Source organism: Lepidochelys kempii, chromosome 5, assembly GCF_965140265.1.
Source record: "Lepidochelys kempii isolate rLepKem1 chromosome 5, rLepKem1.hap2, whole genome shotgun sequence".
In the NCBI taxonomy this organism is placed as follows: Eukaryota; Metazoa; Chordata; order Testudines; family Cheloniidae; genus Lepidochelys; species Lepidochelys kempii.
This window is the reverse complement of record NC_133260.1, coordinates 45,768,884-45,793,114: the sequence shown is the minus strand read 5'-3', so window position 1 is coordinate 45,793,114 and position 24,231 is coordinate 45,768,884. Positions and strand designations below refer to the sequence as shown.

At 39.3% G+C, this 24,231-nt stretch overlaps 1 protein-coding gene across 6 annotated transcripts in view; it reads right to left on the bottom strand.

The window, feature by feature from the left end:
- The window catches only part of LHFPL2 (LHFPL tetraspan subfamily member 2), a 195,017-nt gene that overhangs the window by 95,949 nt on the left and 74,837 nt on the right, over window positions 1–24,231 (bottom strand). For 3 of the 6 annotated variants that reach the window (XM_073344157.1, XM_073344154.1, XM_073344156.1), the window contains 2 exons: window positions 9,195–9,339; window positions 8,442–8,507 (listed from right to left, as the gene is read on the bottom strand). The gene's annotated coding sequence lies outside the window, so the exon portion shown is untranslated. The remainder of the gene's footprint in view (window positions 1–8,441; window positions 8,508–9,194; window positions 9,340–24,231) is intronic. The other 3 variants (XM_073344155.1, XM_073344159.1, XM_073344160.1) reach the window with 1 other exon arrangement.

The window sequence follows — 24,231 nt, the reverse complement described above, 5'->3', positions numbered from 1 at the left end:
AAATAGCCACCCTGCAGTCACTGTTTTAGTAATATACCATCACAAAAGCAATCTCCTTGTTTCTGCCACAACTGTAAATAGATTTCCTATAAATCTGAACTGATTTATTTAATTGAACAGACATTTTCTGGTGGATGCAAGCAGCTGATATGATCTCATCTTACACTGCCTGAAATACATTCTGAGGAGCAGGGTACTCCAAATGTCACAGTCAACAACAATTGGCTAGAAGGACTGGATTCCATCCAGAGCTGAGATCATCCATGTCCTGCACTGCTTAGGTCAACCTCTTTCAAAGATCAAAACATTTGATTGAATCTTGCTCATATTGCAGCAAGAAGTACAACAAACAAAGACAAGGAGTAAGTAAATTCCTTCATAGCAATTACAATGAAAAGCAATAGGAGAAAGGGAAAGGAAACAGGAAGGGATAAAAGTTTTATTATGTGAACTAAAGTAACTTTATCCTTTAAATTCAGAATCTGTCAATATTTTCATTTCTTCCCTCCAGTTGGAAGTTTATAAAAAATATTGCCACAGAACTGCTAATAAACTTTTATCTACAACTCAGAGTTTATCAAGTTTCAAATCCCTCCTCGAGAGCCACTTATGATACAATGCCTATGAGGAAAATCCACCAATTGTTGATTGCTAGGCTAAACAACAGTTGGAGACAACTGATGTTATTTGTATATTTATAAAAGAAAAATATTTTTAAAATCCTTTCAACCAATTTAGAGTAACCAAGCTGTGCACAGATCTAACCTGATTTACCTTCTGATCTTATTATATTATCATTACTAAAAAGAAAAGGGTACTTGTGGCACCTTAAAGACTAACAAATTTATTTGAGCATAAGCTTTCGTGAGTAGCTCACGAAAGCTTATGCTCAAATAAATTTGTTAGTCTCTAAGGTGCCACAAGTACTCCTTTTCTTTTTGCGAATACAGACTAACACGGCTGCTACTCTGAAATCATCATTACTGTTATGCTAATCCCGCTCACCCTAACACTTCCCTCCTACTGTTTATGACAGTCACTCTTGTCTTGTTTCAAATTAGATTGCAAGTTCTCTGAGGAAGGGACAAAGTATGCCTGTGTGTCCAAACTGTTCATGGTGTACTCGTAAGGTATTAAACCTTTAATCAATGGCAGATATTGCTTTATCCATCACAACATTAAAAAAATTCAGCCTCAAGTTTCTTTTCTGGATTGTCTATGAGCTCATCTGCTCCTTCATATTCCGCTTGCTGTTTTTTCCTTAAAACTCGTGTCACATTCAGACATGGAAATTTTAGTTCTACACCGAGTGCCGGTGCAAGCTCTCTTGCTGTAACCTGTGCTTCTCTGAATCAATTTTCTCTGTATTTCACTAAAAAGTCTTGTGTATTCTTTAGTAAGGTAAGTGTTGAATCAAGTTGCATCATTGGACTCTGCATTATTTTGCTTACATAAAAATGTTATACCAGATTACGACAGATGTTAGAAACTTGAAGCTGGATATTTCAGAAGCCAATGGCTGTGCTTCACTTTTAGCTTCTGGATCTCTGGCTTCTTCTGAAATAGCAACCAGTGCTTCGTAAAACTTCCTCAGATTGATCTCTCAACGTTTTTGCACTTTCTACTCTGCTTTCCCAGCGTGTCTCAGATGCTTAACGGTAATACCATTGACATGTGCTTTGAATATTTGCCATCATTGAGTGGAAGCTGAAAAGAGCATGTAAATGTGTTGCAGCAAACCAAAAAAAGACATAGCTTCTACAGAAGACTTGGCCATATCACACAAAATCAAATTAAGGCTGTGGCATGCACATGGAACAAAAAAGGCTCATGGATTTTCTGCCAGCAATCTAGCTTGCACGCCAGAAATTGGCACCATTATTGGCACCATTATCATAGCCTTGTCCTCTAATATTCATTACAGACAATCCCATTTGTTTTACTTCATCAAAGAAAGCTTGAAGAAGTCCAAAACCTGTAGTGCCCTCTACTTCTAAAAATGTGATAAACGATTCCTTAACTGTAATCTATGCTGAATCACTAAATGTCAACAAATCTCACTACTAACAACATCTGTTCTTGATGACTTATATCTGGAGCGCAATCTAGAATTACGGCAAAATATTTTGCCAAAGTAACCAATGAAACAATTTTGTCTTTCACTTTATCACTCATTAGCATGATCTGTTCATTTTGAATTCTTGGTCCCAAATAGTGGTCATGTATTTCATTTTCAGTTACTCTTCGGAGATGTTCACTCATCACTGTGTCAAATTTTCCCAGCAGTTGTACAAGGCCCCCAAAATTGCCATTTTTGGGCTGGAATAATTTCTCAACACTTCCTCTAAAAGCAAGATTGATTGTTGATAGATATTCAACAATAGATAATAGATGTTCAAGAAGACTATGCCAATGCTGCTTCTGACTCCAGCAATCTTTGATTTTGGCCATCAAGAGTTCTCTGATTTTTTAAACCTTATACTCAGCAAACACCATTTGTGCATACTTTCACTGTGGTGTTGTGCCTTTTCATGTTGCGGTAATGTGTGACTAAGATTTTTCCAATCACTAATACCCATGGTTGCTATCTTAAAATTGCAACTATTGAAAATCTTGCATGGGAAACAAAATACAGCATCCCTGCATTTAGAGTACACAAGCCACCATCTGTTGACAATTTCACCGTTAGAAAGTCTTTTGTAGTAATTGTTTTCTGTGAATTTCCTACCTCTAATGTCTTTAGGATATTCAAGACCTTTTATTCTCACAGGGCCTCTCTCAAGTATAATGGCAAGTAATTCGTTGTTTAAAGGTTGTGGCTATGCGCCAATGTCATCTACATCCCATGCTAGTACAGTTTCAACTGTTGTAATTTCTTGTTTTGTGTCTGCATCTGTTTCAAATTATTGTTCTGTGTGGTGTTGCGTTTCTTGAGCTTCGTCTGCATAAAAATTTTCTTCGGCAGCTACTTGATGATCATCAACTTCATTGTTTTCATGACTTACAAACTTAAGTATAGAACACTTCTGTGCTTGTTTAGCTAATCCTATTTCATCTTTCAGTTTTCTTTTTTGTGACCCGGAAAGTTGTTTTTGATACAACATAACTTATAAGGGTGTCTTTTAAAGAAAGAACGGTTTAAATTATTGTCAGATTATCAGAATTATTTAAAATAACTAATATAGGATAGCCATGAGCCTGTGATCTTGAACTAGTGTGAAGACACCTCACAAGGGGCTCCACCCTGACTGAGTCACAATAGAGTTGGAAACCCATGTCATTTTTACAAAGCCACTTTTTGGTTTTAAATGTGTAGTGGGCATCAGTCTTAATGTTAGTTACAAATCTATATCAACCTTATAGTGTAAATAGATCAATGACATTATCCAGTTTAATAAGCTGGGTTTCCAAGCAGTGGGAAAATATAACTAGTTTTATTCCTAGGTAAAGCACAAAGTGACCAAAATGAAGTCAGCACAGAATCATCTCATCTCGATTAAGGTAGCACAGAAATGTTACCAAAGTCCTGTTGTGCCTTATATTTGTTTGGAAAGACATTAGCAATAGCAGCACTGCCAGAAATACATGATAAATCACTGCCTGTAAATCACTGCCATCAAAAACTGACATTTTCACAGCTCTAGCGTGCTCCGCTGCACAGATTCTTCACAAGAAAGTGTCCCTGGCCTTTTTAACTCATACTAACGGTGTATTTACTTTATGGACAAAACATTGTGAAAACGTAAGACATTGGCTGCCCAACTCTGGGCTGGCAAAAGCTATACTGACTCAAGAGAATCTTAGTACAACATATGGTCACTCTGTACACTTGTAAGGAGATGAGCACATAACAGTTGTTGGAGGGCTCTATTTAGCAGTAACAGGACTATAGGAAAGCCAGTCAACATTTTTTGTTTCTGTAATGAAAACTGGCCCACTTCCTGCCCCAAACCAAACTTGTCACAAATAACTGTCAACAACTTAATTTTCTGTTTTTGGCTAAGATATTGATTTAAAAAAAATATATTGAAATTGGATTCAGGACTGTTAGCAAGCATTTTTGGCAAACAAACAAAGTTGTTAAATGACCATCTAAATGGCAACACAGAACTGCTTTCATGCTTGGCTCACCCCCAGCCTGCTGGTCCAACAGCTGGAGCAGAGGAGGAGATGGGTGGAAAGCTGCAGGACCTCAAAATCAACCTCTTGGGGTGCAGAGTGGCAACAGCAGCAAACCCTCAGGTCCGAACACACGCCACTGGGCGCCACCGCCAGCACCACAGACCATGGTGAAGTTAGCACGACTTGAAATGAAATTGCCACTCAAAATTCAGGCCTGATATACACCTAAAACTTAAGTCAGTCAATTTAGCTAGATCACTCAGGGGTGTAAAAAAATAACCATACGCCCAAGAGACATAGTTGAGCTGACATAAGCCCTGGGATAGACATCACTTGATCAACAGAGGAATTCTCCTGTTAACTTACGCTATCAGCTCTCAAGAGGGTAGATTTACTACAGAGATGGAAAAAATCCATTGTGCCGCTATAGCAAGTGTCTGCACTAGAATGCTACACCGTGGTGTAGCTGCAGCTGTGCTGCTGTAGTGCTTGTAGCATAGACACATCTTCACAAATTTCAGTAACTTTCAGCTACTCAGTTCAAGACTCCTTTTGTCTTAGGTGGGTGCTTGTGATTAATCTGTTCTTAGATGGGTTAATTGACATCAAGAGGTGAGTAATTCATTCAGTCATTAGTACCTCTCAGTTTAGCAGTACAAGGCTCAGAAGGAAACTGGTTTTGGGGAGGGCCCTGTAACTTGGGAACCCCTCAGTGAAATGACTGCACATTTGGAACGTAACACTACTCCACGCCCCCATGAGATGCACCAAATTTCAAAGCCATCTGAGGGCACGCCTACACTGGCAGAGTTACAGCGCCGGCAGTTAGAGCACTGCGCAGAAAGCGCTGAAGGAAAACCGCTGTTGTGTGTTCACATTGACAGCTGCCTGCGCAATAGCATGTTCACACTTGCAGCGCTATTCAGAGAGGTGCACTCTGGGCAGGTCCTTCACTTTTACCCTGCACTGCAATGTGTCCCGGTCATGGCCCCTTTCTACCATGCATCGTGAAATCTGTCCGTAGGTATCATAATTCCTGAGGCTGGAGCGCAGCTGGGACTGGACAGCCTCCTCTCCCCAAATGCTGATGAGGTCCAGCAGCTCGACATTGCTCCCAGCGGGGGATCGCCTGGTGCGTGGAGCAGGCATGGCCACCCAGAATGATGTGCTGAGACCACTGCACGCATCAACGAGCAAACAGGAAGGGGACTTTCAAATCTGCAAAGGAATTCACGGGGTGGGAATGACAGTTGGACATCGGAGGGGAGGGCAGTAGAGTTCAAACCGATGACCAGAGAGGCCAGAAGAGGCATTGTGGGACACCTCCCGGAGGCCAACGGCAGCGCTGTAATTGCCATGGTGTCTACACCGGCACCGCAGAGCTGTAGCCCTGGTGCAGAAAGCTGCACGCCTCTCGTTGGGGTGGGATTTTTAGAGCGCTACAACTGCGCAGTTTAAGCACACTAAGTGGCTTGGCAGTGTGTACCCCTCGGGAGTTACAGAGCAGAAAGCTGCTTTACTGTGCAGAAACTTGCCAGTGTAGACAAGGACTGTGTAACCATCTAGATTTTAGAGCACTTAGAAGAGTCAAGTTTAAAGCAAATAGAAAAGCTAAAGGGTTTCCATTCCTGCAGGGTTTTTTTTTGTATTGGCTCATGCATAGTGTAAAAAATGTACATTTTCTTAAATACCGTTTTCAGTTTGGGTCCCCCAAAAATTTAGTGGGTGCCATTTACTACCTTGGGTAAAACTCAACAGATTGAGACCATTTTGACCCACATCACATCAATAGTTTGATCTTTAGCTCTGGGGGGGAAAAACCCACCTAGAATTTTTTTTTAAATGGTTATTTTGTGGGGCTTACACATCTCCAGAACTGCTGGCTCAAATGACTCCTAATTTGGGTTACTAATCTTACCCTGCACCCTCCCAAGACACAACAAAGAAATCTGACTAAGCATGTCAATTTTAGAAGACAAAAAGGTTAGACCTTAAAACAGATGTCACAATGCAACCTTAACTACAGTGACACTTCCTCACCACTATAATTTACTTTAGGAAATAATTGTATACAGTTCTAGATGACATTCCTGTTGGTAAACTACTTATACTCCTCCCCACCAAAAAAATTTTGGGATTAATCCTATTTTTAGAAAATAAAAAAACCAAACAAAAATCCCAAGCATATAGTTATCCAGAGGCCATAATAGAAAGAGGGAATATGAAGAAAAATAGGCAAGAGATGCTCATTATCTTTCATTTGTGTTGCCCTTGGAACTCTAGCAATAGTAATAAGTAGTGGAAAGCTAAACAAACAAAATATGATCTGTAGGATATATATGCAATAGCCACAAAACATTAGAATACAGAGGGTAATTAAAGATGCACCTTGGTGACACAGGTGGGTACATTTTGAACCAAACACCATTATCTGTTCTATTTATCCTCAGTCATTAGAGTGGATAGTACATGCAATAATATCTAAATGCTAAAAGATGGGACGGATTGCAAACACTGTGAAAGTCAAGATTAATTATAGAAATGTAGGACTGGAAGGGAATTTGATAGGTCATCTAGTCCAGTCCCTTGCACTGTGGCAGGAATAAGTATTATCTAGACCATCTCAACAGGTGTTTCTCTAACCTGCTCTTAAAAACCTCTAGTGACAGTCTCTACAATCTGCCTAAGTAACCTGTTCCAGTGCTTAAACTATCCTTACAGTAGGAAAGTTTTTCCTAATGTCTAACCTAAATCTCCCTTGCTGCAATTTAAGCCCATTACTGCTTGTCCTGTCCTCAGCAGTTAAGGAGAACAATTTACCACCCTCCTCTTTATAACAACCTTTTATGTATTTGAAGACTATTATCATGTCCCCCTCCTCCACAGTCTTCTCTTCTCCAGACTAATCAAACCCAATTTTTGCAATATTTCCTCGTAGGTCATATTTTCTAGACCTTTAATAATTTTTGTTGCTCTCCTCTGGAAATTCTCCAATTTGTCCATCTTTCCCGAAGTGTGGTGCCCATAACTGGACACAGTTCTCCACTACAACACTTCTGCTAATACATCCCAGAATGTTGTGTGTTTGGTTTTTTTATTTGCAACGGTATTACATTGACGACTCTCATTTACAGTACTCCTTCCTAGGCAATCATTTCCTGTTTTATATTATGCATTTCCTTCCTAAGTGTAGTACTTTGCATTTTTCCTTATTGAATTTCATCCTATTTATTTTAGACCACTTCTCCACTTTGTCAAGATCAGCAATCCTAACCATCATCTTGATAAATTAGGGCAGTGAGCTGAAGTTAAATACCTTAGAGACTGATGCCACAAGTACTCCTCGGTTTTTTTGCTGATACAGACTAACACGGCTACCACGCTGAAACCTGTCATAATTAATAGGATACTCAAGTATATGACACTACCAAAAAGGCAAAAGTATAAGATGTAAAGGGTGCGTGGAAATTCTCCTCTACTCACGAGTTAATTCTCAATTGGAGCAACACATTTCTTCTGCATCATTTTTTTAAAAGTACCACATTGGAGAGAGTTAAGATGATATATTATGTCCGTCTGTCAGTCTTACTCTCATGCTCTGCTATTGATCTATGCTGACAATTAAACTAAGATGTTTACAAAAACATCTACAATAAATTTCAAATAATAATGAATTTTTTAAAAGATTATTCGTCCTGCGTTGCCACAAGAGACATGAGGGATTTGCAATGAGAGAGGAGAGGATAAATCTTTAAAAAGAGACACAAAATAAAAGTTTAAGAACCACTGAAATATAAGGTTTCTAATACGAGGAAACTCAGTTTGCTGTAATTCCTTAATTCACTCTGTATTTCTAGATATGCTCCATCAGAACTATTCTCACAAATGTTAAAAAAAATTATTTATCCTATACACTTTGATGCCTGAATATGAAATTACAAGAGTCATGAGTTATACTAAATACAACACATATCAACTTATACTAGTGTTGCACCAAGTGCTGCTGTAACTCATTTATTTGAAATATTTAAGTTCAATCTTTCAAATACAAGATTTTCTAATGCACTGAAAACTAAGGCTTTTTATTCCTTTATTTATTTTGTTAAGTAGTCACCAAGTTCATGTATTCTGTAACTTCCTTCAAGTTTGGTGTACTCTATCAGTGCTTATATTCAGATGAATGGTATTTAGTGCTAAAAAAAGGATCTTTAAAATGAGAAGAATCTAGACATCTTCCATCTATCAAGTAGTTACCCAACTTCAAGGTCTAACAAAACATGGAAACAATAGCTAATGCAATCTTAATTTCTTTTACTCACCGGTGTTATAACTCAGAGGACCACTTTAAGGGAATCTGGTTGACCACTTCAGAAGACCAGCAACACCTGGAGAAAAGTTTGAAATGTAAGAAAGTTATTATAGAGCCAAAAAATACTAACCACACAATTTAGGACTCCTAATAGTCCCTGGAATTTAAAAACTTGTCTTATAAAAGGCTGCACATAGTTAATGTTTCACTAGTATAACATTTCTACTTCACAAAAAAAATGCAACATTCTGGACACCGCTCCAAACCACTGATGAACCAAGAAAAAGACTCATGTTTGAAAGAGTAATGCATAAAGCATTAAGTATGCTCAAGAACATACGTTTGCAAGTCCCTTCTACCACGTTAAGAATTTATGCAGAGGTTTTCAAATATGGCTAAGGGATTTGCATGCCCAATTCCCATTTAAGTTAATGTTTCTATTTAGGTGACATTTATGAAAAATTTGGAAAAGCTTCTAAAATGGGAATATATACTTAATCTAAAGTATCAGTGGACCGTGACTTCAGGTACAACTCTGCAAGCTTCTGGACACCTCCTGGAATGTCAAGAACATCCTCAATTTCCAGGATATGTTTAGTAGGATTGGGCCCATTATGACTTTTCTCTCATTTGCAGAAGGAAAATTAGGTAATGAACTTGCTGAACAGTAGTAGGTCAGTAGAAGGCAGGGCCATGAATCTGCTGGAGAGATATAAGTTGCTGGGTGGGAAATGTTCCATGGCAGTTGGGAGTAGTCGCTCACCCAGATGCTGGCTGTGTGGCATCTCTGACCAGAGAGAGATGCTGAAGTCACTTGGTACAGTAGAATGACTATTGGAACCCCCTCAAGGGACGAGTGATTGCAGCACTTCAGTGGCAGCTCATCAGCCCCAGCAGTGAGGCACAGCCTAACCAAGAATTTCCAAAAGTTACAAAACATATTGTGTACATTCCTTTTTATTTAATTCATAAATATATACAGATTGAAGGACAAATCGTGATTTGATTTAAATGTCACAACTCAGTCTCTCCAGTCGCAAAATGCAATGCCAAAGAGTTTGAAGAATGTAATGCTGCGTAAGGCTCAAATTTTGGTATAGCTAATAGTGCGTCAAGACGCTGACTTGTTACCATGGCAATTTCCCACACCCAGAGTCACTTTAAAAGGGGTTTGCTGCGGTAACCACTGCTTGGTGAGGCAACAGGAGGATTGCAGCAGTTGAGCCTGGGCTGCAGGGCGCTTGCAGGGGACGGGGATGGATCTGTGTGGGGGCCTTCCTGGCCCTCTCTCCGGGGAGAGGGGGTGCCATGCATATACATGAGGAGCCCCCGCCGAGCCCTGGACCTGCCCCATGCTCTGTCCCCATGCCAGCCTGGGTAGCAGTGGTGGCAGCTCCGGTTCCACCTCCTGCTGCTTCACTATAAATCAGGTAAGCTTTCAATAGCTACTAATTATACATCAGGTGGAGGTGGAAATAACTACTTTGTGATTTGTGCCTCACTTGTCAAAGTCAGCAGAGCATTGACTAAAATAAATTCAGATTATTCCAGCTGTTTAAGGATGCAAAGTTCTATCGTAAAAAGAAAACAACCGTGTTTGGACAGGAACATGCCAGCTACTCTTCTGAAAAAAGGTTCAATCCAGCAAACTACTGAACCATATACTATTTTAAGTGTCTGAATTCAGTGGGATTATTGACATGAGTAAAACCAAGCAATGTGTTTAAGTGCTTTCCTGGATCAGGTGTTTACTCTTCATCCAGACACAATGCTATGGAAGCAATGTGCTCGGCCTCTTGGTAAGCAAGCTTTGAACCACTGAACATAAATCTCTCCAACTATCTAAACAATGGCATGATGCAGTACCAGGAAGCAAGGATTAGTATATTATAGGAAGGTGGAGGACCCATCAGGAATACACATGAAGTGGGAGGTGAGGGTGGAAGAATTCTCTCTCTCTCTCAGGAGCTCCCTCTTATAAATCACACAAAAGAAATATGGAAGCTCTTTTGACTCCTAATTTGGTTTGAAAATGTGTGAAATAAACCATTTCTCCCTTTCCACTAAATTAGCTGTTAATTTTGCTGCACGGTTTGCTCCACCACCACTACGAGGAAAACATTTAATCCTTCATTTTCAGTTATTTAACTATTTATGCATTAGTAAAGCAGCAGCATTTAGGCCTAACCTTTAAGGACAAACTGATAGTCTTCTAATTATACATCAGGCAGAAATATGAACTTAAAACCCTATTCACAATCTTAACAAGAAAAAGCACATATGCTTGTTACTATTAATGGAAACCCAAACATCTTGATTAGTACTACTGCTATGCAAATTGAGTTTCTATACAATAGGAGTTGGGGGTCAGTATTATAACAACTTTCTATCACAGTCAGTCTTTTGTGCAAAATGAAGAAAGTAACAGATATATATACTCTATTTTAACACATCCCTTTCAAATAGCTTTTTCTTCATACATAATCTATGGCAGTACAGCACATATGGTACTATGTCAAAAGGAACTATCTAAATCAAATGTGAAGAAAAATGTATTTCTTTCATGCAAGTTTGTTGACACAGATCAGAAAACTAGTCCAGTCACTAAAATTATATTACACTGTACAGAACTAACTTATTCAATGGGTTCTCCTTCTGGCATCATTTTAGTACTGTACAAAACAAAAAGGAAAAAAAGACTTCATTACTGAATAGCTGTCATTAAGGCTAGCTTCAGAAACAATAGCAAAACAGAAAAAAAATACGTTTTGATTAGGGGAGTGACTCTACTGACACATTAACAAAACACTAGGTGTTTGGATGTTCAACTGTAGAAAATGTTAACAGCTCCAGGCGTACAGTGGCTATTTTAAAATGTCCTGTCATCTATTATGGGGACTTTTCACCTCTGTTTTGCCACTCAAAGTTACACTTAATTTTCTTTTCTTTTAACCAGGTAAGCTACATTACAGTGAAAAGATAAAAACAAGAATTGAAGTTATATAGAGCTAGAAAAGTATATTTAAATGTGTATGCAAAGTCAAATCAGCATACAGAAAACACCAATATCATAATTTACAAGTTACATCAGTAAGGAGAAAAAATAGATAGAACTTTTGCACTTCTCTTTAAAAGGAACACAAAATACTAATTGATGCAATCCTTCACCTGAATACACATGCTCTGAACTTGCAGCTAATGCAACCCTGATGTGACTATAATAAATTGCTGATCAATGTCCATAATCCATATTCTCCCACCACCACACCTTATCCAAAAAATAGGCATAGCATATCTTTACGCATCGTTAAAAGAGTTTAAACCAAAGATTAAAATTTTACAATCCTTGTGATTCCCACAAAACTGAAGAGAATAAATACTGAGGAATTAACAGACCTATATTGTGAATGTGAAACATCCCGCTCGGTGTGTTACCTAGTAAAATAAACATCTGGCTGTCCACTGCATTAAGTTACTATGTTTTCTTTACAAAGAAGCCAAAACAAACTATCTGGGGTAAAGATAAGACAAATTTAGCAGTACAGCTTTCTTTTAAATGAATGTTAATTTCTACACTTGATTTAGGTCTACATTTAGTTAAGATTAAGCTTATTAGTTTGAAAATTTAGAATATGAAGCATTAATTAAGACTTCAACCCAGCATGTACTAAAATCAATGGGAGTGGAAAAGTGACCCTATGCTTATATACATTCAAGACTCTGTACAAACAGTTAATCTTTACAATATGCTTAAGTATTATTATCCCCTTTTCACAGGTGGGGAAACTGTAGCAGAGAGATTGAATTTCCCATGGCTGCATAGTGAGTTGAGCAAAGATCAGAATTCAGAACTTTAATTATATTAATGCTGCATTCATATCTTCAACGCACACAACATCCTAACAGTAAAATGCCCATTGTTACTGACCTCTCTCTGATTGCCAAAAAAGGTCACTATAGTGATGTGGATATCTGTCCAAGTGGAACTACAATGACCAACTCATCTTAGGACTCAGCTGGATCACTGACTGGCCACTGAATGGTAGCTACTTGGTTACTACTGACATAGGCCAGATTGGAGGAGGCAACTTAAAATGATGAATATCTCTGTACCCCACTGTCAAATCACTTGGGTGATCCAGTACCTCGGTATTATCCTTCCCAGTGATATTCCTCCATGTTCTGTGTAACAATCTAGAATCTCTCAACAGCCTTGAGTTATTCTTCTGTCTCTCTTCTTTACAAGTCAGTCGGTCCTTAAAAAAAGAGGAGTCCTATTTTCACAAAACTGTTGCACAAAACTTCCAGATGTCCTGGCTCAATGAAGCCGTAAGGAAACACTTAAGGAATTAAGTTCTCTACCTGCCGAAATTGGATTGGAATGGCTCTGAGATCTCAGAACAAAATAGTTCAGGAAATTACCTTTTCATGCAGTCTTAGGGTATGTCTATACTACCTGTCAGATCAGTGGGCAGCGACCAATCCACCAGGGGTTGATTTATCGCATCTAGTCTAGAAGCAATAAATTGATCCATGAGCGTTCTCCCGTCGACTCCTGTATTCCAGCGCCTCGAGAGGCGCAGGCAGAGTCAATGGGGAGCAGCAGCAGTCGACACCGTAGTGAAGACACCGCGGTGAGTAGGTCTAAATACGTCAACTTCAGCCACGTTATTCACATAGCTGAAGTTGCTTAACTTAGATCGATTCCCCCCTCACCCCCCGCAGTGTAGACCAGGCCTTAGACATGTTAATTGCAAATCTTTGATAAGATGTTAGTAAACAACATGTAATTTTGTTAAATTCCTAGGTAGCTGTAAGACTGTAATCCAGCACTATATGGCTGTTCTACAATCCTGTTTTAATGTGAATTTGTATATGCTATATGAATAGCTATTGATCTGCAGTTTTACTCTTCAACCCTAAACCATTTCATACAGAACAGTAAAAAGTCACCAGATGGTGCCAACTCAGTAAACTAGAGGTTAAAAGGTGAGGACTCCCTTATCGAATCCCAAGTCCTTTAGTCCGCATACATCATATAGAATTTGTTAACTTTGTTGCCTGCTTGCTATTTATATTTTTATGACTATTTTTAAGATAGGAAATGGTCTCAATCGAATTAGAAAATATGTTCATTTTATTACGTGAACCTGAAGAAAATTCTTCACAAGAACCAATGGTAAATACATAGATAAAAAGTAATAAAACTAAGACTTCATAGCTGAATAAAACAAAACAAAACATTTAAATTAAATTACACCTAACAAAGTAACCAGCTGAAGTAGTAAAGAATTTCAGAGCGCACATGGTTCCAAATAGACAAGTTTCAGAGTAACAGCCGTGTTAGTCTGTATTCGCAAAAAGAAAAGGAGTACTTGTGGCACCTTAGAGACTAACCAATTTATTTGAACATGCTCATGCTCAAATAAATTGGTTAGTCTCTAAGGTGCCACAAGTACTCCTTTTCTTTTTCCAAATAGACAAGTTACTGTACCTTGTGGAGCACAACTGATACCCAGTTTCTACCTTTGTAGGAAACATCCCTCTGAGGCATTTACCTTCAGTTCTCCAAATAGTTTCTCAAAGAGTCTAAACATATTCTTTTAAAACAACAATTAAGTATGACTAGCCAGCTGATTCAGTCTTTTTTTTTTTTTTTTTAAGAACAATTTCTGAACTCTTTGAAACCCACAAGGAAAGAGACTACAATACAATATACAAGATTGTCTGGTAAATATTTACTTAAAACTAATTTTAAACTCTGCTAACCTGAATGTACACTAGTTGTTCCTTTTTATATTGTACACTTTCTTTATAGACAGCATAAAAATCCCTTGTAGTTTAAAAATGACATCTTAAACTTTAAAAATCTAAAATTGGGAAAGGATCTGCTATTTTGAATCTTTATTTGTAAGACAGATATTGGGTATGAATTGCTTTTGGTCAGGTAAAATCTAGGACTAAACCGGATTCATTTGTGCTCTACTCCAGTTAAATAAGGGAGCACAAGATGACAAACATAGGTTTATCTTCTATGCCAAAAGGAGGAAACATAATTCCATCAAAATACATTCTTATTGGGGGGAATTCCATGAGTTCCAATTCACAAGGCAAAATGCTGTGGCAGAACTCAGCAGTCACAATCAAAAGTATGTCTTGAGGGAGAGGGTAAGAAAAGAGTCAGAAACAATGAGAAGAATGATGCAACTGAGAAAAACAAGACCATGCAAACACACTGATTTCTGTGGATGAGAGTTCAGGAAAGCAGCAGTATGAGATGAAAAAACAAAAACTTGCAATGTAAGTGTCAAGCGGTTGCAGAGGATTCCATTATCTAATGTCTACAGTGCTCTTAAAGTTCTCCAAAACAAATATTCAAGCAAAAGTATCTAAAACAGCATTTTCCAAAGGACCAGATGCTATTACTTTCTAGTACATATAGATTTAAAAACAACAAACTCTGCTCTTCCCCAAAATAAAAACCCTTTAAAAATACTATATCTTTATTTGTTTTCCAAATCATAAAAGGAAATGGGGGGTAAGAATAAAACTAAATGGATATCCCTGTTTAGTTCAGATAGCTCATCTGCATCAGGAGCTCAATCCAACTGTTAAATAAATCAGTGGAAAAACTCCCACTGACTTCAACAGGATTTGGAGCAGTTCTGAAAGAACAAACCAGAATAGCCATGTAATGCAATGAGCCTCCAACTGACTAAGAAACTGAAGGAAATCCTATACTATTTTCAGTTACTAACATCTTAATAATAATCAATTACTACCTAAGATATGAAAAGATATATCACAATCTGTTGTAGGCACATTATTTTTTCAGCCATTGGACGTAAATGAGGCAGAGCCTCTGGAACTTTTTTTGGCAATAATTGAGCTTCTAGAACAGGGGTGGGCAAAGTTTTTGACCTGAGGGCCACATCTGGGTATAAAATTGTATGGTAGGCCATGAATGCTCACGAAATTGGGGGTTGGGGTGAGGGCTCCAGCTGGAGGTGTGGGCTCTAGGGTAGGATTTGGGATGAGGAGTTTGGGGCGCAGGAGGGTGCTCTGGGCTGGGACCAAGGAGTTCGGAGGGTGGGAGGGGGCTCTGGGAGGAGGCAGGGAGTTGGAATGTGGGTGGGACTGAGGGCTTTGGCTGGTAGTGTGAGCTCTGGGGTGGGGCTGGGGATGAGGGGCTTGGAGTGCAGGGGGGTGCTCTGGGCTGGGACCAAGGGGTTTGGAGGGCAGGAGGGGGATCAGAGCTGGGGCAGAGAGCTGAGGCATGGGGGGCTCAGGGGTTCAGGCTCTGGGCAGCACTTACCTCAAACAGCTCCCAGAAGCAGCAGCATGTCCCTCCTCCAACTCCTACGTGGAGGTGCAGCCAGGCAGCTCTGCGCACTGCCCCATCTGCAGGTGCCACCCCCGCAGCTCCCAGAAGCAGTGACATGCTCGCCTACAGCTCCCACGCAGGGTGCAGTGCCAGCCATGCGGCTCTGCACGCTGCCCCGTCCGCAGGTGCTGCCCCTGTAGCTCCCGCCCCTGCAGCTCCCATTGACCGTGGTTCCCAGCCAATGGGAGCTGCAGGGGGTGGTGCTTGGGGCAGGGGCAGTGTGCAGAGAGCCCCCTGGCTGCCCTATGCATAGGAGCTGGAGAGGGGACATGCCGCTGCTTCTGGGAGCTGCGCAGCAAGCCACCGACCCCACTCCCTGGCTGGAGCTCAAGGGCCAGATTAAAAGGCCTGACAGGCCGGATGCGGCCCACGGACCGTAGTTTGCCCATCCCTAGTCTAGAAAGGGCTCCTACTTTCTATTAGGTTTCAGAGTAACAGCCGTGTTAGTCTGTATTCGCAAAAAGAAAAGGAGTACTTGTGGCACCTTACAGACTAACCAATTTATTTGAGCATAAGTTTTTGTGAGCTACAGCTCCCTTCATCGGATGCATACTGTGGAAAGTATAGAAGATCTTTTTATACACACAAAGCATGAAAAAATGGGTGTTTACCACTTTCTTTCCTCCCACCCCACTCTCCTGCTGGTAATAGCTTATCTAAAGTGATCACTCTCCTTACAATGTGTATGATAATCAAGTTGGGCCATTTCCAGCACAAATCCAGGGTTTAACAAGAACGTCTGGGGGGCGAGGGGGGAGGAAAAAACAAGGGGAAAACAGGTTACTGCGGGGCCTCTCCTTCTGCCCCTCCACCCCCACGAACATGATACAGTTCTGTGGTGACCTAGAATCCTATTTTCAACGTCTCCAACTCAAGGAATATTTCCAACACACCTCTGAACAACATACTAATCCACAGAGATTACAACAAAAAAAACTTCAAAACCAGACTCCAGCGAGAGACTGTTGAACTGGAATTCATTTGCAAATTGGATACAATTAACTTAGGCTTGAATAGAGATTGGGAGTGGCTAAGTCATTATGCAAGGTAACCTATTTCCCCTTGTTTTTTCCTACCGCCCCCCCCCCCCAGACGTTCTTGTTAACCCTGGATTTGTGCTGGAAATGGCCCACCTTGATTTATCATACACATTGTAAGGAGAGTGATCACTTTAGATAAGCTATTACCAGCAGGAGAGTGGGGTGGGGGGAGAGAAAACCTTTTGTAGTGGTAAACACCCATTTTTTCATGCTTTGTGTGTATAAAAAGATCTTCTATACTTTCCACAGTATGCATCCGATGAAGTGAGCTGTAGCTCACAAAAGCTTATGCTCAAATAAATTGGTTAGTCTGTAAGGTGCCACAAGTGCTCCTTTTCTTTTTACTTTCTATTAGCTGCCTATTGGCAGAGCAGAGGATATACTAAATGGTAAACTGCAACAGAGACACATTCTAAATTAACAGAAAAGAACACAAAGAAAATCTATTCACTGTTAAGAATGTTAACATGGGACCCTGGATGGTTCTGGGAAATAACTCTTGTCCTATTCAGTAAGCAGGCACCTATATTACACACAAAAACTTCCATCCCAGATGTCACTAATTAAAACCTTTGCTGCTAAGTTTTTTAACAAAAAGCATGACGAAGTTTACGTGAATACCGTGTCCATGGTTTATATGTTCTGTGGCCAGAAGTGTTCAGTGCAGTCAATCTGCAACTGCTAATAACTACATGTACTCACATTAGGTCATATTGCTATAATTCTGCAGTTATAATACCTAGGATTTAAGAAGAAAAGTTTGCTCGTTTTAAAATAATTTTCATAATTAATCCCTTTAGTTAATATTCACCAGTTTGTTGATGACAACAAAAGCTATAATCAGTTACAAAAATCTAGGAGCATATACATTTAATAGAAATTAATAAAAAGAAGTGGAAAGCAAAAGGGGGACAATGCTAAAGTATTAAGCAGAGGGAAAATCAGAGATACTATGAGCACTTTTTTCCCCAAAACCCCAGTCCACAGATATGAACATACCTACCTATTCAACAGCTAAATGCAAAACTAAGTGCACGTTATCACTTTGCAGACATCCAACAACTGCAGCGAATACCCATGCAGAGGCAATGCCCATGGCTTTGAAAGCATTAATACATGACAAACATAACCAAAATCATATTGTTGGAGGCTGAGTTAATAAGTCATAAACAATCTGTTAGATTCTCAGAAATCTTTAGTCATCGAAGGCGCAGTTTCAAGGCTTTACATGCAGCTAGGAAAACAACATAAACTCAACAAGGATAATATCTTAAGCATAAATTCCAGACTTGTTCAATTTCCATATAATTATTCTTCTCCTATTCAAAGCTTTGAAATCTCCAATTTTATAAGTATAAATAAAAGTAAGTTGCAAAAATAAAGTTACCACAAATTAAACATACAGGAGTTACAGGTCTCAATCTTCAAGCTAGCCTATCAGTGCTTCATAATGGTTTTGCAAAATTATAAATACGGTATCAGAGTGCAGTAAGTGTGACCCCAAAAAGCAAATCTGCAACACAACAAAAAAACACTACAACTAACTAGTTTAACACAATCATAACAAATACTTGGACCAAAAGCTAATAATACAGCTCAGAATGCATGTTACAGTGACCAAGACTTTGTGACTATCCTCCAATTTATACACTATAGTTACAACATTGGATGTTTCTTGGAAACAATACTGTATAACTGAGAAATAATGGAGAATTTCCTAATTCAAGCTCAGTCTCCATACCATCATGGCTCTGAGGACTTCAGATACAAACAAATCTACTAAGGAATAACTGCTGCAAGAGTTCTCTTCATATTTTTAGCAATAAAGAATACCTAGCTCTTATAGAGTTTTTCATCTGTAGATCTCAAAGCACATTACAAAGGTCAGTCTCTTTAGCCCCATGTTATAGATAGGGAAATGGAGATTAAATGATTTGCCTAATGTCACCAGCAGGGCAGGGACAGAGCCAGGAATAGAACCCAAGTCTCCTAAGGCCTAGCCTGTGCTGTAACCACTAGAACATACTGCCATTCCAACTATTCCCCTTTCATAGAATCATAGAATCATAGAATATCAGGGTTGGAAGGGACCCCAGAAGGTCATCTAGTCCAACCCCCTGCTCAAAGCAGGACCAATTCCCAGTTAAATCATCCCAGCCAGGGCTTTGTCAAGCCTGACCTTAAAAACCTCTAAGGAAGGAGATTCTACCACCTCCCTAGGTAACGCATTCCAGTGTTTCACCACCCTCTTAGTGAAAAAGTTTTTCCTAATATCCAATCTAAACCTCCCCCACTGCAACTTGAATTTGAATTTCAATTTGTCCCTTCCTAGAATGAGACAACTAGAATCATTTATACTCTCCTGGTAGACATTATGGTTTACTTCAGTAAAGCTGGGTAAATATTGCAAAATGCTATTCATAATGTTTGTTCACATTCAGAACAGCTGTTCAGTCTCACTTTGGTACATGCCCCTCTTTCTACTTGGATGAACACATTTTTGTCCCTGAAAACTGTGCTCATACAAATATCTGTATTCACCCCTGTATCTGTGCGCAGGGGTGGAAAAATATATTCACTATTTATTATTTTGCTGTTAACGTTTCAGTCATCCCATCAGGGAGCAGAAACAATACCATGTGACCACAAATAGCACAAACCATGTAAGTGAACCATTTAAACAAGTTATAGGCTATTTGTTCACATAAACTGTTCAAACCATTACAAAGAACAAATAGACGTATAAAAATCAAAGTCTATTCATGGACAAATTATGTACAGGAAAAAAATGGCTACAATTTAGATAAACTATTCACAGTATTAACAGACCTACTTTAAATGCCATGAGAACTGTTTAAAAAAACTGGAACACATGCTGACGTCAAAATGTCTGCTTTAGTTTCAATGAGAGCACATGGGACTCTCCTGGCTTTTGATGTGGCCCCAATTAGTGTGGAGTTGGGGGTGGGGGGGCGGGAGGAAGAGAGAGAGATGAAAGATTCATTACTATAATTTTGTTAATCCTGTGTGAGAATACATTTGAAATTGGACGAATTTACACTTGTATTATTTAGAAGATAAGGGATTGTAGTCTCCTGTCACCCCCCTCCACTTTTTTTTTTTGGTTAGTCACTTGGGTGAGTGTTGGATCATATTAAAGAAGTTCTGTATTAAAATCACAAATGAGTTTGATTCCCCATAGTTTAAATTCCAAGGTATTACTAATTAAGAGGTCTCTTGGTTTTTGGTGCTGTTTCTCTCCCTCTCTGTGTGAAACTTGCAAGCTGCTAATTGTGTTAGTACATTCTAAGACAGAGTCTGTTCTCAAAGCAATTCTTTGTAACAACTACTCACACAGAGAGAGACTCAAAGCAATACTCTGTAACAACAGAAACAGCACCCAGAGACTCCCCACCCTTTTGTTGTATTCATCTCGCTTTGTTAACAATTGTGATTAAAATAGAGATAGAGGATGTATGTGGATGGATGCTTGGTGTGGGTAATAACAATGATCAGGGAGGTGCCAGCCTACGAATGCAGTGTCCATCAGCTGAAGAGGGCATCAAGTGGAAATAACCGAGGGCAGACTGGAATCCACCCAACAGCCTCAAGGATGGGAGAACCAAAGAAAAAGATAACATCTGGCAGCACAGAGCCATTAGGAATGTGCCCTCTGCTGATTGATTCAGCAACAGCATGATGAAGCAATTCCCATAGACTGGCATAGGAAGAAATTCCTATAAAAATAGACTCTAAAAAGTGAGAACTTTGGGGTCTGATTCTGCAAACCAACTTCCAGGAGCATCAGATGAGCATCTGACAAGGCCCTGCTCCCTCTTCATGTCCAGGCCACCGGCTTGGCATGAGCAACTCTAAGGGTGGGTGGGTGGGTGTGTGAGAGAGAGAGAGAATAAATATGAAATTGAATGGAATGTTATAGCTATAACTAACTGCTTACTATGTTTCTTTCTGTATTCACAATAAATGTGGCATTTTGCCTTTTCCCCTTTAATAAGATACTGGTTTTTATTTTATTGGTTTAATAAGTGGCCATATACCATTTTGAAAAAGTTCAATCTGAATCCAAAATCATTAATCTGACACACACAGTTCCTGACTCATTCTCACATTATGGGTGAAATCTTTGCCCCACTTACATCAACAGCAAAACTCTCATTGACTTCAGTGGAGACAAGATTTCAACCCATACAAACAATCCTCCCCCAGCTCCCTACTCCTGAACATGTAGAAGAGAACAAAGCATAAAAAATTCATCCACTCCTCCCACAGCCCATCTAAAATGTAACAAAGTTAAAGCAGGGATCTCCATAGTGTCCCGTAGGAGTCTTTACTCTAGAGCCAAGGTCACTTTTTAAAGAGTTCACCGATGGCTGGAACTGCTGCAGGTGCTGTGGTCAAAGTCTTGGTGGAGAAGAGGTAGCTTTTGGGGCAAAGAGTCTAAATGGAACATTAAACAAAAAGATTAATAAGCTTTAAAGGGCTTTACAGCATATTAGAATCATCATAGCAATTTCTTATAAAGTTGCAGAAGCTGCATATACAACACTGCCTGGGATGTGATCAGTAAGGGAGAAATGGTCTGTTCAGCTCTCACTGACAGAAAATACAAGGAGCAAATTAAAATATATATTAATTTCAAATTCTAAAGAAAGGATAATTTATTATCTATTTCAAATAAAAGATACAAGAGTTGCTGCACTAACTATAATTTTCTAAAAAATGTAATGCAAAATTAAGAAAAAAGAAATAGAGGTACTGAGAAAAACTAAAGGCCTTTCATTGGTATGTAAAATATCAGTAAAATATTATGGTTACATTTAATCAAAAATAAAAACCTTATTCAGTTTTCTCTCTCTAGTTTCCCTATCTGTAGAAAACCTCCCACAGTTTTCAAAGAACTCTGGAAATCATGAGCAACCCCATCTCTCATCCAATCTGCCCTTCTAACAGAGGCTTACAAACTTCTTTTATGCCAGCCAGAGGAAGGTAAAATGAGTTTGCCACTGTTTGGTAGGAGTTAAAATTGTACTCAGTTTTGCAGATTGTGAAATAGCCAACCCCAGGGACAGTGGGAATTCAACAGCCTCTAAGAAATGTGTCAACGGTGGTTTTGTGCACCACAAAGACCCTTTTCTTTTGCCTTTTCAATTTTTGTCATTCTAGGCTGACTCTGGAGCAGTTTGTTTAAACACTGCTAAAGACGATCGTCTTCATTTTCAGAAAATTACACAGTCTGTTCTGGTAATTCAATAAAGAAAATCTTTGTGTTTTATTGGCTCTTTGTCATCAGCTTTGTAAAGCAGATAGTCAAAGTAAACAATAGATAAAGTAGCAAAGTAGATAAAAAATAAAGAGTCCTGTTTGAAAGCTGTGACAGCATGCTTCAGTTCTTTGCCGAAGTCTCATCATGTCAAATAATATAATTGGAAATACATTTGTTTAAATTCATCTAATTAAGTTCTGTAAAAATGGCAACTAATTTCTTACAACATAATGAATTCCTGGTGAAAAAGTTTTATTTTCCCTGAATTTCTACTTCTCTTTTTCCACTGCCCAAAACAGTTGTTCCAGTTACTATAGTCACCATATAAATACATACAGAGACAGACAAATACAGGAGAGCTGCACATGTAAATTCTCCAGACAGAGAGGGAAAATAGACCACCAAGACTGACTTTTCTCTGCTTTTCCCGAATTAATATTAACTCTTTAAAAATACTGTTGGTTCTCCTTATTCTCCTGTGGGAAAGCTGAACTAGCATGGTGTAGGCCAACCATAGAGATTCAAAATTTCAACGTGACAGACTAATGGTGTTTCCATTGAATAAGGACACCCCAACCTTGGCCCATCACAGTTTGGACTCTGGGGAAAGGAATAAAAATCCCTGAACAGAAGGATCTGTATCACTGTGCTGCTTGGAATTTGAGAGGGCAACATTTCTCAACGTAAGCAAGGGATCCCCAAAGGGCTTAGCTTGGGTTAGCCCTAAAGGACACACTGAGCTTGTACATTACAGCAGCTTCTATTACTTTTTGAAACTGAAGATTGTAGCTCACTTGTGTGTGTATGTTTAACTGCTTTAACCTGCCTGGTACATAAGACTCATTTCTTTTTCCTGGTTAATAAACTTTTAGGCTTGGCTACAAGCATTGTCTTTGGTGAGAGATCTAAGGTACAATTTATCCGGGGTCAGTTACTGGTTCTTTGGGACTGGAAGTAACCTGAATATAGTTGTGATTTTTGGCGTAAGAGACCATCTATAACAAAGGCAAGTTTGCCTAGGTGGCAACAGACTGCAGTGCACAAGGGGACTGTCTGTGACTCCATGGTTAGGCTACTATAGTGCTTGAGAAGTTCACTCTTGGTACTTGGTTGGAAAAATCTAAGTATAGACCTCACAACCAGTTTGGTGTTTGTGCTCTGCTTCCTGACAGTCTGCCCTGAGGTTGGCACTCATAGTCATGAGCTATTCCAGACAGCTTGACAGGAACAATTAATCAATGAACCCTAGGAACTAGAGCAACTAATGTTGAAACATTTTTTTCAAAGAGGAAAATCCACCACCTAAAAAAAATTAATTAAAAAAGGGAAGTTCTGCGGTACACTATGCCATGTAGGAAATCATGAGGAGATCACCCTTGGTCTCCTGGCATTTTTCATTGAAACCCAAAAAAGGATGTTTGTCTGACCCCAAATTTTTAAAGCCTAATGGAAATGCTGTTTTTAATTCTTTGAAATCTTCTCCTTGTTGTAATTCCTGCGGGGAGTGAATGCAAAGTACAGCTGTTGGCTTATCCTCAACTGGCAAACGCTAAGGTAACTTGAGTCTGACAGTTTCTCAATGTCTCTTACAAAGCTGAAAAGGTATTCTTTCTACAGATGGCCACATTATAAACAGGGTCTATTACTCTTGTTCATCAATATGTTTTCAGGCTCAGAAAAAAAAGGTTAGTTCCTTTCCCCCAGTAGTGTTTTTGCTATGTTTTTACCTTTGTAAATTTGAATTGGCATCGTCAAGGTTTGAAAAGTTCACGAGACACCTGCTTGCCAGAAGGCTAAACCAAATAGCTAGAAATAAATACAAAAAAAAAAAAAAATGAAAATGTAGGGTAGAGAGTCAGGGTAAGGACGGACCATCAGTAAGGTCTCAGGTCAACATCATTGTGAGAAGCCAGGCACCCCTGTCATCCAAGCTGCTAGGAAAGGGAAAGTACTCAGTTCTATGAGGGTGCTCTCTCTGGACTCTGATTTGTAACTCTATATTTCATATCAGCCTCTCACTAGCAGGGTTCAAATTTTGAAGTTCAGTGCTCTAACTACTAGAAGGGAGAAGAGTTTTCTGTCTCTGTTCTCT